The 18,624-nt window shown below is 44.8% G+C and overlaps 1 protein-coding gene across 7 annotated transcripts in view; it reads right to left on the bottom strand.

Annotated features, from left to right (window-relative positions):
- LOC122541410 (protein PRRC2A-like) overlaps positions 1-16,340 on the bottom strand; it is a 139,698-nt gene extending 123,358 nt beyond the window's left edge. For 5 of the 7 annotated variants that reach the window (XM_043678160.2, XM_043678166.2, XM_087979328.1 and 2 more), the window contains exon 1: positions 16,188-16,340. The gene's annotated coding sequence lies outside the window, so the exon portion shown is untranslated. Of the gene's footprint in view, positions 1-15,176; positions 15,393-16,187 lie in introns of all 7 variants that reach the window. The other 2 variants (XM_043678161.2, XM_087979327.1) reach the window with 2 other exon arrangements.
- Between the last annotated feature and the right edge of the window lie 2,284 nt (positions 16,341-18,624).

The raw sequence follows: 18,624 nt of genomic DNA, 5'->3' as shown, positions 1-18,624 counted from the left end.
TCAAAGAACTCAATAAGATTTGTGAGGCATGACCTGCCTTTCCAGATGGTCATAAATCCTATCCCTCAGAATCCTTTCTAACACCTTGCAGATGACAGATGTGAGACTGGCTGGTCTGTAATTGCCATGGATTTCCCTATTTCCTTTCTTGAAGAGAGGAATTACATTTGCCTCCCTCCAGTCCTCAGGTAGGACTCTTGTGGAGAGCGAGGATGCAAAGATCTTCGCAAGCGGCGAAGCAATCAAATTTCTCGCTTCCCAAAGCAGCCGAGGACAAATCTGGTCTTGCCCTGGTGACTTGTCAATCTTAATGTTTGACAAAATTTTCAGCTTCCAGTATCCGTTCCAGCATGTTTACCTGCTCCTCAATGATTTCATTCACTACAAGGTTCTTTTCTTTAGTAAAGACAGAAGCAAAAAACTCACTTAGGGCTTCCCCTACCTCTTCAGACTCTATACACAAGTTCCCTATGCTATCCCTGATCGGCCCTACTCTTTCTTTGATCATTCTCTTATTCCTCACATATGTGTAAAATGCCTATGGATTCTCCCTAATCCTTCCTGCCAAGCCTTTTTCGTGCCCCTTCCTGGCTCTCCTCACCATTTTTGAAAGCTCCTTCCTCGCCTGCCTGTAATCCTCTAGAGCTGAGCAAGACCCTTGCTTCCTCCACCTTACGTAAGCTGTCTTTCTTTTGACGAGAAGCTGCTCCGCTCAACACTCACCACCGGAATACAGCTCAGGTTCCCACCCCCCCCCCGCCATACTAGTTTAAACCCTCCTGAACCACTCGAGCAAACCTTCCACCCAGGACATTGGTCCCCTTCCAGTTCAGGTGCAATCCATCCTTCATGTACAGGTCCCACCTTCCCCAGAAGGCATCCGAATTATCTATATATCTGGAGCCCTCTCTCCTACACCAGCTGCGCAGCCATGTGTTAAGCTGCACCAGCTCCCTGTTCCTTGCCTCGTTATCTTGTGGCACTGGTAGTAAACCCGAGAACACTACTGTTTGTCCTGCTCTGCAGCTTCCACCCTAACTCCATGAAATCACTTTTTATATCCTCAATGCGTTTCCTGGCTATATCATTGGTGCCAATATGTAACACGATTGCTGGCTGTCCGCCCTCCCCTTTCAGAATCTTATACACCCGATCGGAGACGTCCCGGACCCTGGTACCAGGGGGGCAACATACCTTCCGGGAATCCCGATCCTGACCACAAATTCTCCTATCAATTATCCTAACAGTTGAGTCTCCTACCACTAGCGCTTTTCTATTCTGCCCCCTTCCCTTCTGGGCCAGTGTCAGGCTCAGTGCCAGAAAACTGACCACTATGGCTTCCCTCCGGTAGGTCATTCCCCCCCCCAGCAGTATCCAAAACAATATACTTATTGCGGAGGGGAATGTCCACAGGGGATCTCTGCACTGTCTGTCTGTCCCCTTTCCTCCCCCTGACTGTAACCCATCTATGAGGAGAAAGTGAGGTCTGCAGATGCTGGAGATCAGAGCTGGAAATGTGTTGCTGGAAAAGCGCAGCAGGTCAGGCAGCATCTAGGGAACAGGAGAATCGACGTTTCGGGCATTAGCCCTTCTTCAGGAATGAGGAAAGTTTGTCCAGCAGGCTAAGATAAAAGATAGGGAGGAGGGACTTGGGGGAGGGGCGTCGGAAATGTGATAGGTGGAAAGAGGTCAAGGTGAGGGTGATAGGTCAGACTGGGGTGGGGGCGGAGAGGTCGGGAAGAAGATTGCAGGTTAGGAAGGCGGTGCTGAATTTGATGGATTTGACTGAGACAGGCTGGGGGGAGGGGAAATGAGGAAACTGGTGAAATCCGAGTTCATCCCTTGTGGTTGGAGGGTTCCTAGCCGGAAGATGAGGCATTCTTCCTCCAACCGTCGTTTCGCTGTGGTCTGACGATGGAGGAGTCCAAAGACCTGCATATCCTTGGTGGAGTGGGAGGGGGAATGGAAATGTTGAGCCACAGGGTGGTTGGGTTGGTTGGTCCGGGTGTCCCAGAGGTGTTCTCTGAAACGCTCTGCAAGTAGCCGGCCTGTCTCCCCAATATAGAGGAGGCCACATCGGGTGCAGAGGATGCAATAGATGATATGTGTGGAGGTACAGGTGAATCTGTGGCGGATATGGAAGTTTCCTTTGGGGCCTTGGAGGGAGATGAGGGGGGAGGTGTGGGCGCAAGTCTTGCACCTCCTGCGGTTGCAGGGGAAGGTGCCAGGAGTGGAGGTTGGGTTGGTGGGGGGTGTGGATCTGACGAGGGAGTCACGGAGAGTGGTCTTTACGAAATGCTGATAGGGGAGGGGAGGGAAATATATCCTTGGTGGTGGGGTCCGTTTGGAGGTAGCGGAAATGACGGCGGATGATGCGCTGTACATGGAGATTGGTGGGGTGGTAGGTGAGGACCAGTGGGGTTCTGTCCTGGTGGCGGTTGGAGGGGCGGGGTTCAAGGGCGGAGGATCGGGAAGTGGAAGAGATGCGGTGGAGGGCATCGTCGACCACGTCGGGGGGGGGGGGGGAATTGCGGTCCTTGAAGGAGGCGGCCATCTGGGTTGTGCGTTTTTGGAACTGGTCCTCCTGGGAGCAAATGCGGCGGAGTCGAAGGAATTGGGAGAATGGGATGGCGTTTTTACAGGGGGCAGGATGGGAGGAGGTGTAGTCCAGGTAGCTGTGGGAGTCGGTCGGTTTGTAGTAGATGTCCGTGTTGATTCGGTCGCCTGAGATAGAAATAGAAAGGTCGAGGAAGGGGAGGGAGGAATCTGAGACTGTCCAGGTGAATTTGAGGTCGGGGTGGAAGGTGTTGGTGAAGTGGATGAACTGTTCAACCTCCTCGTGGGAGCACGAGGCGGCGCCGATAGAGTCATCGATGTAGCGGAGGAAAAGGTGGGGGGTGGGGCCAGTGTAGTTGCGGAAGATGGATTGTTCCACATATCCTACGAAGAGGCAGGCATAGCTGGGGCCCATGCGGGTGCCCATGGCTACTCCTTTCGTTTGGAGGAAGTGGGAGGATTGGAAAGAGAAGTTGTTCAGGGTGAGGACCAGTTCAGTCAGTCGAAGGAAGGTGTCAGTGGAAGGGTACTGGTCGGTACGGCGGGAAAGAAAGAAGCGAAGGGCTTTGAGTCCTTCGTGATGGGGGATGGAGGTGTACAGGGACAGGGACAGGGAAAATCATGGAGCGGGTGGAGGGCATGGGTGGTGTCCCGAACGGAGGTGGGGAGTTCTTGGACTGATGGGGGACAGGACAGTGTCAAGGTATGCGGAGATGAGTTCGGTGGGGCAGGAGCAGGCGGAGACAATGGGTCGGCCAGGGCAGTCAGGTTTGTGGATTTTGGGCAGGAGGTAGAAGCGGGAGGTGCGGGGTTGTGGGACTATGAGGTTGGAGGCGGTGGATGGGAGATCCCCCGAGGTGATGAGGAACCCTCCAACCCTCCAGCCACATTTCCGACGCCCCTCCCCCAAGTCCCTCCTCCCTATCTTTTATCTTAGCCTGCTGGACAAACTTTCCTCATTCCTGAAGAAGGGCTAATGCCCGAAATGTCGATTCTCCTGATGCTGCCTGACCTGCTGCGCTTTTCCAGCAACACATTTCCAGCTGTAACCCATCTATCCTTATCCTGAGCCTCAGGAGTGACCAACTGCCGGTTACTCCTCTCAATTACCCCCGAATGATCCGCAGTTCATCCAGCTCCAGCTCCAATTCACGCCTTGCTAATATATACGGTCACTTACTTTCCTTCCCGGCAGCCCCGCTGGTCTGCATCACTTCCGCCACTCCTCCCGCTCCTACTGTGGAGGAAAAACACCGCTGGCCACTACTGGTAAGTAATTTTAAAAATCTCCCTTACCTTAGCTGTAGCCTTCCTGGTTCGCCTTACCTCCGCTGCACTCCCACTCAAAAAGCAGGACAAAGCAGCTTACTTGATTGATACTACATTCACTCACTGCAACACTGATGCTCAAGATGTACTGCAGAAATTCATCAAGGCTCTTTTGACAGCACCTCCAAACTCATAACCACTACAATATAGAGGACAAGGACAGCAGATGCAAGTAGTGCTCCACACAGGTTTGCCTCTAAACCGGTCTTAGAAATTTACACCATAATTTCAGTGTCACTATGTCCTGGAGACACCCTTCCCAACAGCATTGATGATCTATCTTACACCAAATGGAATGCAGAGGTTCAAGAAAGCAGCTCAGCACCACAGTCCCAGGGGCACCAAGGGAAGTTTAATAAATAATGGCCGAGCACCGAGGGATGCCCAAATTCTACCTGTATTTTAAGTCCAATATACCTGCCAGTATAAAACAAAAGATAAAAGAATCTAAACAGCACCATTTTGAAGCACTAGATCATCCCATGTCCTCCCCAGATGTTTTTCCCTCAAATCAAAACAGACTGTCTGATCACAATCACACTGCTATTTGAGTGTTTGTGCATACATTAGCTGCCATGTTTAAATATTACAACAGCAACTACACCTCAAAAAGCACTCTTGAAATGCAAGTCATGATTTAAAAATAATTCAGTACTTTGGTCAAATTGCTTAGTTGCTGGTGCCTGCAAATCCATATTGCAGCTGAGTAAAGCCTTGAGAATCAGAACACAAGACCAGGTCAGTTTTCCCTCGCATTTGGCATACAGCCTTGTGCACTATGGAGTTTCAAGTATTCATCTTGATAGTTCTTATATTTAGGTTCTTTTCCAGGGGTTTCACAAGATGCAATTTGCACATACCATCTTCTGCAAACAGGTAAAGTTTATTAAAGCCTGTACAAGCTTGGTGACCCTTTTGACCCTCTTCGCAGGCATTCGAAGTCAGGTCAAAGAGGCCCTGAACAAAGCAAACACAGATCCCCTTTATAAAGGTCAGTCTGTAATGCTCACAGATACTCTGTCCATGTTCAGTCAGTGCAATTTAACCCTTTTAATATAATAAGTGTCCAGAGGGATATTCCAATTTAAATCTTTTAACATTACATTTAGATATCTTGAAGATTCCTTCCTCTACCAGCCTTTTAACCAAAAAAGTTCTGGATACCCACAATCCTCTGGGTGAGGAATCTTTCCTCAAAATCCCCTCTAAACACTTCTCCCTCTTGGCTCCTTCATTAAAACAAAAAGGGGGAAAAATTACTCATCTATCTTGTCTATGTCCCTCAAACCTTTGTGTATGTTATCCTGAACCTCCAAAAAAAAAGAACACGGTGGTAGTGTTCCTGAGTAAGGAGGCCTGGATTCAAGTCCCACCTGTTCTAGAGATGTCATAACATCTCTGAACTGGTTGATTTAAAGATACTTATCTAGACACTATCTGAATCCACCCCAACCAAATTCAAAACTTCTTGGATCTTTGTTCCTGCTCTAGTAGAAATCACATCCTTTTTATAGCATGGTGACCTAACTCTCTCAAAAGTATTATCTTGCTATTGCATTCAATGTCTTGACTAAAAACTCAAGTATTCTATAGGTCAGCTTAACCACTTTAAAATAAAGTATTTTGCTGCCTTCAAGGATCTATGGACATGCATACCAAGGTGCCTCTGATCAGCTGCACTTCCTATGGTCCAAACATTCAATATGTTGCAGTTGTGGATATGTTTGCAAAGCTAGGAAGTGAGTTTGCAGCTGTTTCATCCCCTTTCTCTGGTGACATCCTCAGTGCTATGGTGCCACACGTGAAGCACTGCTGTCTGTTGGAATTTATTTGGTTTCATTCGCATTGCATTTGGTTGCTGGTTACGTTTGCTCATTGCAGTGGTCGGTATATTGTGTCGAGGTCAGGATTTATTGAAGTCTGTGGGTGAGTGCCATGCTTCTGTAAATTCTCTACGTGCCCTCTGGCTTGTCCTATTATTGTGGTCCCAGTCAAATTTGTGGTCCTTGTTGTTGGCACGTATTGTTACCAGGGATAGCTGTCGTGGCATTTAGTAGCTAGTTGATGTTCATGAATATGGAAGCTAGTTGTGTGCCTATTTGTCCTACATCGGATTTTGTGCAGTCTCTGCATGGACTCTTGTGCAGAACAAACGTGATGTACATGATGGGTATTGGGTCTTTTGTTCTGGTGAGTTGTCTTAGCACCACTCTTGGTTTCGGTGCGGTCATGAATTTGAGTGGCCAATGAAGTCTGGCTGTCAGTTCCAAGACTTATATAAGAGATAGCTTTATATTTAAAAAAGGTAGTAGTTAGTGTTGGGTTGTGACATGTCCACATTACGTTGTCTGTCTGCCAGGCATCTGCAGATAAGTTGCAGGGATATCTGTTTTTAGCAAAGATTTTGTAGAGGTGTTCTTCTCTGCACTGCAGTGTGTTGTAACTTGTTTTAAAAGTGTCCTAATGCAGAATCTCATGAGTGTTTGGGTAGTTGCTGTTACAATTCAGGATCTGGTCGGTGTGTGGCTTTTCTGTACACTTTTGTTGTGCATTCCCTGTTGTGTTCTTTCTACCATCACATCCAGAAATGGGAGCTGGTTGTTCAACTTCCTTCTCTCGTCAATTTGAGGCCTGTGGGCAGTGTTGATAATCCAGTGTGTACTCTCAATCTGTTCTTTTAGTTATTACAGAAGCATTGCCCACATACCTGATCCAAAGTTTGGGTTCGACTTTTGGAAGGGCTGCTTGTTCTAGCCTTTGCATTAGTGCTTCTGCTGAGCCTGGAGATGGGTGAAACCAAAGGTGTCCCATTGATTTGTTCATATATTTGGCTGTTGAATATTAAGTGCGTGACCAGGTACAGTTCCAGTAGTTGGAGTGTGCTGTCCTTGTTGATTGGTTCCCTGTTCAGTTTGTCCAGGAGGTTGGCTATTGTCTCTGTCAATTGGGAGTAAACAGTGCTGTTCCAAAAGTTAGCCATCAAACAGGGTGTTTGGATCTGCTGATTAGATGTTTGAGGTTTTGATGAAGTTCATTATATTCAATATGTACTTGCTCACCTTGTTAATCCTCTCAAAATGCATCATCTCAAATTTTTAGACTGAACAGTGGCAAATTGAATTTAATCTGATCTATGTTGCCATGCATTTTAAGGCTTGCCCCCTATTTACCACACCAGTTTACAAAGTGGAGTCACAGATAAATAGGATAGAGAAGGCAGCGTTTGGTATGCTTTCCTTTATTGGTCAGAGCACTAAGTACAGAGTTTGCTCACTGAACTGAAAGGTTCGCTTTCAGACGTTTCATTGCCATACTAAGTAACATCAGTGAGCCTCCTGTGTGAAGCACTGGTGTTATGTCCCACTATCTATTGCTATGTTTAGGTTTCCTTGGGTTGATGATGTAATTTCCTGTTCTGACGGTGGTAAATGGAGTCCAAGGCAATGTGTTTGTTGATGGTGTTCCAGCTGGAATACCATGCTTCTAGGAATTCTCAAGCATCTCTGTTTGGCTTGTCCGAGGATGGATGTGTTGTCCCAGTCAAAGTGGTGATCCTCCTTATCTGTATGCACGGATACCAGTGATAGTGGATCAGATCTTTTTGTGGCTAGTTTTCTGCCCATTTGTCCAATGTAGTGTTTGTTACAGTTCTTCCAAAGTATTTGTAAGTGACATCTGCATAAGGTCTTTTAAGCCCATTAGCTTCTGCTTTGGTGCATTGGTGGGTTTGTGGGCTACCATGTTGCCAAGAGGTCTGAGTAGTCTGGCACTATCAACAAGCATCGACTTGAACCCCATCTACCACTGAGAAAAAGAACAGGAAATGACAACAACCCAAGGAAACCTAAACACAAATATAAAGCAGGATATAACACCAGCGCTTCACCGGAGGCTCACTGATGACATTACCTAGTATGGTGACAAAATGTCAGCAAGCAAACTTTAAAGCAGGTTTATAAAATCTGGAGGGCATGGATAGGGTAAATAGACATGGTCTTTATACCTGTAGCTGGAAAGTTCAGAACTAGAGGGCAAAAGGTTTAGAATGAGAGGAGAAAGATTTTAAAAAAAGGGACCTAAGGGGCAACTTATCACACAAAAGGTGGTGCATGTGAAAGTGAGCTGCCACAGGAAGTAGCAGAAGTTGGTACAATTACACTATTTAAAAGGCATCTGGAAGGGTACATTAATATAAAGGGTTTAGCAGAATAGAGGCCACATGCTGGCAAATGGGACTAGATTAATTTAGGACATTTGGTTAGCATGGATGAGTTGGACTGAAGGATCTGTTTCCATGCTGTACATCTATGACTATGTCATCGGTGAACTCACAGATGAGAACTCCCACATTCGTGTTTAGATTGTTAGTGTACACAAACCGCAAAGGGCCTAGCGCCAAACCTTTTGGTATGCCACTCAGCACAGGCTTCCAGTCAACCATCACCCTCTGCTTCTTGCCACGAAACCAATTCAGCCAAATTACCCTGCGACCCATGCGTTGAACTTAACCAGTCTCCCATGCAAAACCTTGTCAAAAGTCTTATTAAAATTTCATATAGAACATAGAAGAATACAGCGCAGTACAGGCCCTTTGGCCCTCGATGTTGCGCCGATCCAAGCCCACCTAACCTATACTAACCCACTATCCTCCATATACCTATCCAATGCCCGCTTAAATGCCCATAAAGAGGGAGAGTCCACCACTGCTACTGGCAGGGCATTCCATGAACTTACGACTCGCTGAGTGAAGAACCTACCCCTAACTTCAGTCCTATATCTACCCCCCCTTAATTTAAAGCTATGCCCCCTTGTAATACCCGACTCCATACGCGGGAAAAGGTTCACACTGTCAACCCTATCTAACTCCCTAATCATCTTGTACACCTCAATCAAGTCACCCCTAAACCTTCTTTTCTCTAATGAAAACAGCCCCAAGTGTCTCAGTCTTTCCTCATACGATCTTCAACTAGATATAGACTACATTAACTAACAAATGCAACAAAAGGACAGGCAACAAGTGAATAAAAAAAATTCAAATGTTAGATCAAATTTTGGCATTTGTTAAGCTGGGATTTGAACATTTGTTACCTTGGCATTAACCTATGCCTTTGATCTAAACGTTTAGTGGCATTACCAATATACTATAGCTTCCCCTCAAAACCTACAATTTTCACATAATAAAATAAGATTTCAGCCCCACAAGTGGAAGCACCTAATTTGACTCAAAACAGCTAATATATAAACCCACAGCCTAACTAAACAAACGTAAAAGCAATTCACAAAGAAGTCAGCAAAATACAAAAGAGGTCTGTCATAATTTGGTACATTTCAGTGGGAACAAATTAGTGACCTCAATAAATGAGCAAACATTCTCCAGTTTACAACTTTGATTTAAAAGCAAAATCATAAAAATTAGGACAGAGAATCCAAAAGGTAAGCAGAGAGCACAACCACAGCTAGCTCGAAGATAAAATTTCCTCCATTTTGCTATCATTTTATATACCAGTCTTAAACAAAATGTAGTTTCAAATCTCTGCTCCAATAACCACATGGTAAAATGTATTAACTGTCCTCTAAAGAAAATTTAAAACACCTCTCTAATCTTCCAGTGTGATAATCCAGAACTGTTGTCTGTTGACTAGAAATATTGGCCTTTTCTTAGAATATCTATTGTTAAACAAAAACAACTTCTTACAGTGAAAGAGGTGCAATAAAAGCATGTCAGTTGGTGATCAGACAAATTGCTGGGAAACCGCTTCCTCCGCTCGTTGGCACTACCAAAAAAAAAGTGTACTCCAGCACCCATGCACAGCAGAAAATCATCAGCCTAACCACACAGCAAAAATTATAAACACACAACAGGAAGTACCAGCTGGGCAAACTAGTCCATGGGAACGCTGAACATCTTTATTTAGAACATACTCTCACTCAGTCTACTTCTACAGTTTCATATCACTGCTCACTCTTACCACTGACACCATAAAAATCAGTATGTTTTACTGACTAAAAATTCTCTTAAAATCCAGGGATAATGATCCCAAATTTAATAACACATATACCACTGCAGCAAAAACAGCAGAGACTATACACAGAAACTTGGGAAAGAATTCCCGACTGAAATTCCCATTATTTTAGAATCCTAGGCTTTTTCCCCTTTCACTTGTACGATGGCACGATTTAAAGAGAGAGCAAACTAGCACTCTAAAAGCTACGAGTTGAAGGGCATGTGCCCGAAACATCGATTCTCCTACTCCTTGGATGCTGCCTGACCTGCTGTGCTTTCCCAGCAACACACTCAACTATGCCACTAAAGCACAGGCTTCCAGTCACTAAAACATCCTTGAACTATCATCCTCTGCTTCCTGCCCCTAAGCCACGTACAGAGCAGAGAAAGAAGGCTCCACATTGTAGCAGCACCAGTTAATCACGATTTGCCTCAAACAGCTTCAAAATGTAACAGAATACAGTGAATAGGAACATGCTATTCAGTCACTTATACCTGTTCTGACAATCAAGTATGTCATGGCTGACCTACCTCAACATTTTCATGCACTAGCACATTCATTTATATCTTGAATATCTGGGAGTTTGAGTCTTGAATTTACCCACCAACTGAGTCCTTACAGCCTTCTGGGACACAGAATTGCAAAAGAATTCACCAAGTGAAAAAAAATCCTGCGTGCTAAATAACACCCCTCTTATTCTGACACTCTGTCCTCTAGTTCCAGAGGCACCTTCTTTCTTCCCTCCAATGCTGGAATGTATATATGTGACACGATAAGAGCAATCTTTAAATACTCTTCCTGGTTCAACATGGCAGAATATTTGCCACCATCTTGAATCAACATACACAATGAATGAGAACCTTTTAGATTTTAAAAATTAAGCCTGGGGTGTGGGCAGTGTGGATAAGGTCTTTCATATGCACTAACTGCCCAGCAAGTTGTGGATGGAACATTACTTGCTTTCAGAGGAGAGGAAAGCACACTGGAAACAGAAACACCAAAACAAAGCACTTTTTTAAAAAAATGAACAGAAATAAACATTGCCATCACTAGGGCAATTAGAGAAAGAGACCACCCCTACTGATGGAATTTTGTGAGTAGAGCTAGCAAGTGAAGACTCAAAAAGATCAGATACACACAAAACTGGAGACTTTAAGCACTTATACAATGGCCTAACAAAATCAACAAATAAACCCCACATGATAAAAAGCCCTCAGCAAAAAAAAAAAGCAGCCAGACATTAATTCCAGCCATGCATGCCTTAACTTTTTTCATTTTAATTAAAAAGTTGCCCACAGTCCAACAACAATCACACAATGGCTTTGAAAATAACTGGCGCAAATGCAGGGCAAAAATACCTAAATGCAAGTTTATCTACTTATTTATACAGCATCTTTAACACATCAGTAAGCACCTAAAGATTGAGCAAGCAAACTACAAGTGACCATCTTGACATGCAGTTGGCCATGCTAAATTGCCCATAGTGAGAGATGCATTAGTCAGGGGTAAGTGTAGGGAAATGGGTCTAGGTTGGTCACTGTTCAGAGAGTTAGTGTGGACTTGTTGGGCCGAAGGGCCTGTTTCCACACTGGAGGGAATCTAACCTAAATTAAAGGCCTGTTAAAAAAAAAAATTGGCCAGAGGAATCCCAGTGTTCATTGGCTTACAGAGAGAGTGCAAGAGAGGCCACAGCATTGGAAGAACAGAGTCCCGAAAAGGGTTTAGGATTGTAAATTAAAGATAGGGAGTTGGCATGGAAGGAAGGATCTGGAAGCAAGGCTTAGGATGTGAAATACAACACAACTGGACTGATGGAGGAGCTCACATCAGCTAGTGAGCAGTTATAGTTAGGGGAGAATGGGCTTGGTGCAAGTTAGGATACAGGCAGCCCAGGTTTGAACAAGACCAAGTTGCAGGGAATGGAACCAGGTTGCAGTGATGACAGCACTGGGATGGTCTAGTCATAAACAACAAAAGCTAGAGTTTTCTGCAAAGGGAGAATTGGAGCCAGCTAACACCACAGCTGTGGAAAGGATATGGACAGAAGTCCAACGAACAGACAATAGGATGGCATGGTTACACTGGTCCATCTAGAGACACTGTTTGCTCTTAAGACTTCACCAGGCCTAAGACAAGCACGAAAACAGTCTCTTCACCTCTTCGACAACAACTGAATGACAATTATTCAAGATAAGAAACAAACTAAGAACTTGCAGCTCTTGCATGGTAGCTGTGCCAATCCAATAATTAAAACCAAGCTGGTTCTGCATACAATGGACATTACAGGTATGAAAGAGAATTTTCAGGAAAACTAAGTTTAGCAGAGTTAAAAATTACTTGCATCATGACTGTCTGTTTCCTATATTTAGCCAGTGTGATCAAAAAGTGCATTTCCCTATAGTCGCTACTTTGGCTGAACTTCATGGAAGTTTGAAATTACTGGATAGGAGAACACAGAAAAAGAAAGGCCACAAGCAGAATTAGGATTTGTCCTGAAGCTTACCTAGGTCCAAGTGCTGCATTGGCAGGCCTGCTTCAATCGATCAGAAACGATTAGCGAATTTGCAACTACAATGCAAGAAATCTGTCTTCATAATTTTCTACCTAAAATGGCTCAACAGGTTAGTGAGATCTGGAGAAGCTACTTACTCAGCTGAAGTCAGTGAAACTTTGAGTTCACTTACTTTAGTAAGAAGCAACTTTAGGTGAGGTTTGTATTGAGCCCTAGGTTGCCTGCCTCCAAGCCCATACTACTTATGTAAAGGCTTTAGTGACATCACAATAACAATTGCAGCCCTCCACAGTGAGAGAGATGAGGCAAGTCAACAGGTTGGACTAAAAGCAACACATACCAAGGAAAACAATTGATCCCCTAAAACAAAAAGATAAACACAACAAAATTAAACAAAAGCCAAACATCTTCAAATCTACCTTGCCTATGAAGGCTCTTGCAGACAGCCTAACCAATCTGATTTTACTTAAAGTGTATTCAGTAATACATCTATAAGCAATTAATTGAGAGGGATTTTGCTTGCGAGAGGAAAAGAAAGGAGGCTCCAAAAGAACCTGCAAGCAACTTACAGTTTGATTTCCTCAGTCACTTGATCAAAGATGCAAGTTAGAAGAAGCACTTGATCACTTTCTTACAGGATATCAAGAGGGTAAATGTAAAATCACAACCTCCGATGACACTAATATCCCAAAAGCCAAACTAATAAATAGAAGTCAAGACATAGTACAGTCATTGAAATGTAAAAGCTTCAATATTGTACAGATGAACAACTAGCACACAGAAGAGTCAGCCATTTGGCTCCTCCAGCCACCTTTAAAATTCAGCTAGGTCATAACTAATCTTCCACTTGGAATCAGAGAGATGCACAGCATGGAAGCAGACCCTCCGGTCCAACTTGTCTATCCCAACTGATAGATTTGGTCCATATGCCTCTAATCCGTCCTATTCATTTACTTATCCAGATGCCTTTTAAAATGTTGTAATTGTTCCAGCCTCCAGCACTTCTTCTGGCAGCTCATTCCATACATACACCATCTTCTGCATGAAAATAATTGCCCGATGTCCCCTTTAAATCTTTCCCCTCTCACCTTAAACCTTTGCCCTCTAGTTTTGGGACTACTCCACCCCTAGGAAAATTCTTTGGCTATTTATCCTATCCATGCCCCTCATTATTTCATAAACTTGCATAACATCACCCCTCAGCCTCCAGCGAAAATAGTCCCAGCATATCCAGACTCTCCCTCGAGCTCAAACTCTCCAACCTTGGCAGTATTCTGTAAATCTTCTCTGAAACCTTTCTAATTTCACAATAGCCATTCCTGAAGAAGGGCTTATGCCCGAAACTTCGATTCTCCTTTTCCCTGGATGCTGCCTGACCTGCTGCGCTTTTTCAGCAACACATTTTCAGCAACACTACCCCTGTATCCCTTGCTAAGATTGAGAGATGTTAAAGCTACTGATCTCTGAATATATTCAGTGACTCTAGTCACCCTCTGGGATTAGGAATGCCAAAGATTCACCATTCTGTATGTGAAGCTATTTTTCTTCACAGTCCTTAACAGTCTTAAATTGTGCCCCTGTCAAGCCCTGGCAGCAGATCACTATGTTAATTGACACAAAAGTAGTCAGTCATATAATCCCTCAGTTACATGGCAATGAATAAGAAATACTTTCATGCAGATATCACAGGTGAGGAGGAAAAAGAAAGTATTATTGGGCATGATGTAACATTCTGCCACTATTATTAATCTTTCAAATAAAAGATCAAAATAGCAAGAATTTCACTCCCTTGGTATGATAAATACCCAAGAATTCAAGATACATGACTAGAATATTTGACAAGACTCAGAATTTTGACTTCAGCAGGGCACCTTTTCACTCAGTGCTGGCACTCTTCAAAGAAGAATGTACATGGTTTAAGGTCCAAAAGCCTAAACATAATCTATGCCAGCACTTCAGCATGGCACAGAAGCCCTGGATGCAATCTTTCAGGAGCAATGTGAAAATGGAGTTCTTCTGCACCTGATTGAAGTGCAGAGATCTTTTGCAGGCACAAAAAGCAACTCTGCAGGTAATATTTATTCTGCCACCAACATCACCGTGAAGATTAACTGGTCATTTACCTCAATGCTAGTTGAGCAAACATTTTTGAAAGACTAGATTTTGCATCTGCCTACAGATATAACTGACTACATTTCAAAAGTAATGATAAGGCAGATTCAGACAACTCCAGGACACAAAAAATACAAAAAAAGCATAGTTTACATACAAATCTCTCATATTACCATGACATTCGTTTGCTTTTTTCTATATATAACGTTTGGGCCTATTGTCTCATTGTAGTTGATGAATTTGCATTTCCATTGCTTTCTGTAGAGCATCTGGACAGCAAATATTACTGAAAGATTACTGGTGATAAGGAAAACAGGAGGTGGAAGGATGATTATAGTCATTAAAGGAGATGAAAACCCATTGAACAGGTGCACATGAAGAAAGGGGAATCAATACTGCTGGGAATGCTGTGCAATTGCAATGCAAAATTACAATTTAAAGTTAAAATAAAACAAAATCTTAGAAAGCAGGCCACACAAAAACAGTGATTAAGTATAATGATCAGATTGATTAAAATTTAGGAAAGTGAGGCAAGGGGAGGGGCAACATTTCTAAACCACCCGCATTTCCTTTAGGGAAGGAAACGGAGACTTCGACACCTTGTCTCTTCCACCACCACTCAGCCACCCACCCGGCACCCTTCTCCTCCTCTATTTACAAACCTTATCCAGTGAAATGCAGGCAGTGCGCCCCAGTTGAAGGTTGGATAGTTGGAGGCGGCAGCTTTAGCACGAATTTGCACAGCACCTTCATGAACCACACTCACACCCCTCCCCCCTTCAAAATCCAGTAGGTGTACTGCACTTTTTTTTTACACAATTTCAGCAAAAAATGCCCTTCCAACGGCAACTTCTCTCTCTCTCCCCGAGACGACCATGCTGAAAATAAGAAAAAAAAAGGGTCGGTGCCCAGGTATCTCAGCACACAGCCCCTAACAAATGAAGGGCTACGCTTGCAAGAAAAACACTGGGCAAACGATAACTACCCAGGGGCTCTCTCTGACCCCCCCCCCAACAACCAGCCAAATTCAACACAAGCCAACATAAACGACCGATTCGCTCTTTTTTTAAAAAAAATTCTAGCATTCAGTGCAAGCAACGCGAATGCATAAACGAGACGCTGAAAATAAATAAAAAGGGGACCAACAGCAACAAGGCGAATAAACGTTTGCTAAGTCGGGATGAAATTCGTAACCTCAGCTCAGTCAGAAACCCAAAAAATAATAATAAATATCATGAAAGAAAAACATCCCGGTGTAAAATTCCGAGCCCCTCTGGTCAACATGTTGTGCTTTGGAAATTTGATGTCAGTGAGAGGCACTGACTGTATTTCGCTGGAAGTGGACGGAGGGGGGGGCGGGGAAGTCTCTGCTGCTTCCTTCCCTAAAGGAAACAAGGGGATGGCTTAGAAATGTCTCTCCCCTGACCTCTTCCTCAAAACCCCCGCTTGGGTTGAGCGAGCAGGCCAGAGCCGCCGGCCGGCCGGTCTCTCTCTCTCTCTCTCTCCCCCCTTCCCAACCTCCACCTCCTACTCTCGCTCTCCGCCCGAAACATCCTGAGAACAAAATGGCGCCGGAGCCCTAGGCCGGAATCCTGCCCGGCACCGAGAACACTTCGAACACAAACTCCGCCGATTAACCGCCCAACCGGCGGCCATCGGCCCGCAATACTCACCCGGGCTCCTTCTTCCGGGCCGACGCTGTCCACAGAGCGAGGGGAAAAGACAAATTACGCCACGCCGGGCTCCCGATGGAGACGGATTGCGAATCGCCCCAGACCTACCTACCGCCCACCCGGCCTTCTCTCGCTCGCTCTCTTTTTTTTAATCCCTTCTCGCTATCTCCCATTCGCCCCGCCCCCTTGATATATAATCATTGAAAAAAATACCCGGCTGACTAACGGCTACAGAACGACGACTCTTCAGGCCCGCCTCCTCCACCTTATTGATCATTCATTATTCACGGAGGGTGGGCGGGGAAGCGGCCTCGCTGCCAATCGGCCGCCGCTCGATTAGCATATATTTGACTGTGGTCCGCGCTCACGCACCCCAACCACGCCCACTTGCTCCCCCGATTCATCCCACCGGCGTTGAGGAGGCGGGGTCGCGACACGGCGTCGGAATCTTCTTATCATATATTAGAATATATTTCCGACTGGATGGGCGGGGTGCCGCTGTGGTGGGTGGGCGCAGGCGCACGAAACGCGGATTTCGTCCTCCGAATCGTCGCCATCTAGCGTCGGGAGGATTGAACGACAGGCTTTTTGTTTCTGAACCTCAGGCCATTTATTTATATTTGACTACAAGGTGCACCTTTACGTTTACTGTTGGGGGAGGGACAGCCATCCAAGACTGATGGGCAAACCATCGGTTTGAGTCTTAAACCAGCTGAGGTTACCATGAAGGGTTCTCCTTCTCAACCTCTATCCTTAACCTGAAGATGGTAGCCTTCAGGTTGTGAGAAACAAAACTCACATATTAATAAATTTCAGTCCGAGTCAAATTCTGAAGCAGCGAATTTTATTGATATGTACTTGCAAGAACGGGTGCCTAATGAGTAAGCACCCTGATCTGAGGGTTACATTCTGATTTATGCTGTTCAGCTGCATCTCTCGGTCCACCCTTTTCACCCCATTGGTTACTTTTACTGCAGCGCGTAGCCTATCACAAGCTCGAGCTTCGCTCCACCTTTGTCTAGCTTCTCTCCGCCTCTGTTTACTTCTCCCATTACTCTAAGCCTGTCGCCCCTTACTCTTATTTATCTCATTCCTTATATGTGACTATCCTGACATAGTTTGCTGTCTTCGTGCGATCATCCTGCCAAACTAAATTCCATCTGTTGGCTACATCCCTCCTGCGACTGGCACACTATTCTCCTGTTACTTGTACATCCTGCGACACGGTCGCTCTGCCCTATTAGTCAGAGATAATTCTACCTGTTTTCGCTTCTTCTGTTTTCCTATGCCTGGTACATCCCGCTCCACGATTGCTCTGCCCTATTAGTCATAGATAATTCTATCTGTTTTCGCTTCTCACTGTTTAGTATTTGCATGCACAGCCTAATTTTATAATGTAAGCTTTTGCAGAAGCAACACCTGTTCCCTTATTCTGCACAATTTTAACCCTATACCTTACAATCCCCTCTTTTTCTTCTTGGCTACTAAATGTTGTCTTCTGCATTTGTCTCATATGTTGCCTTCCAGTTTTCTAGCATCATCCCTGAGACTTCATTGTTCAAGAGGTTGAGTCCCTCTGCCTGATTACCTTTTAGAGGCATTTGTTTTGCCAAGGCCATCTCAATTAGCTGCTGGGTCAACCCTCATATGCAAGGTATGATACAACGGCCAATTGCTGTCAGTACCCCTGCTACCACTATCAGGAAGGTGAGGATAGAGACTACCACGCCTTTCCACTTCCCAAACCATGATTCCAGCCATCCTGTGAGTGATGTGTCCACTCCTGAGTTCTCAGCCAATTCTTCCGCCAAGGTGGTCAATCCTCGCAAGGCACGAGAGATTGACCCATCAGGTGCTGTATTATTTGGAATAAAGGTACAACAGCTACCCCCTAACATCACACGTACACCCCCTTTTTCGGCTAGGATCATACCTAGGGCCTGTCTGTTTTCCCATGCCATTCTGCTGGTTGCATCAAGTTGCTCGGAAATACCTTTGACTGCATCTCTAGTGTAATTGATGAATCTTTGCTGGTTGTAAAAAATATAGTTTATCCAGTCCACGTTCTTGTTGACTGTTACCCACCAAAATAGGGCTGATTCAAAAGCTGCTGCTATCTGGTTGCGGGCCTTGAACTGATCGGGGACCCGTCGAAGAACTCCTATTGAGTCGAGATAAATCCTATCATCAAAGGAAGTATCTAATAACGACCTTTTACTCCTCTCATTCTTTGTTACCTTCTCCTTCTCAAATGCCAAGGTGAATGGGATTGCCAATTGCACATAGGTAGGGTAGGTCGCAATATTCTGCCTCCACAGTACCATCAGAAATCCACCCAGGGAACCCTGAGTGCTGAGTAGTTCCCTCCTTTGTCCGTTTCAGTGTCATTCTGAGTTTCTATACATAACCTCAGCTCCCCCAAGTCTCTGGACCGATT

Source organism: Chiloscyllium plagiosum, unplaced genomic scaffold (genome assembly GCF_037043375.1).
Source record: "Chiloscyllium plagiosum isolate Xiang-an unplaced genomic scaffold, Cpla_swu_hap1 HiC_scaffold_35, whole genome shotgun sequence".
Taxonomy (NCBI): domain Eukaryota; kingdom Metazoa; phylum Chordata; class Chondrichthyes; order Orectolobiformes; family Hemiscylliidae; genus Chiloscyllium; species Chiloscyllium plagiosum.
The sequence above is the reverse complement of the archived record's forward strand: the minus strand, read 5'-3'. Positions and strand labels throughout refer to the sequence as shown.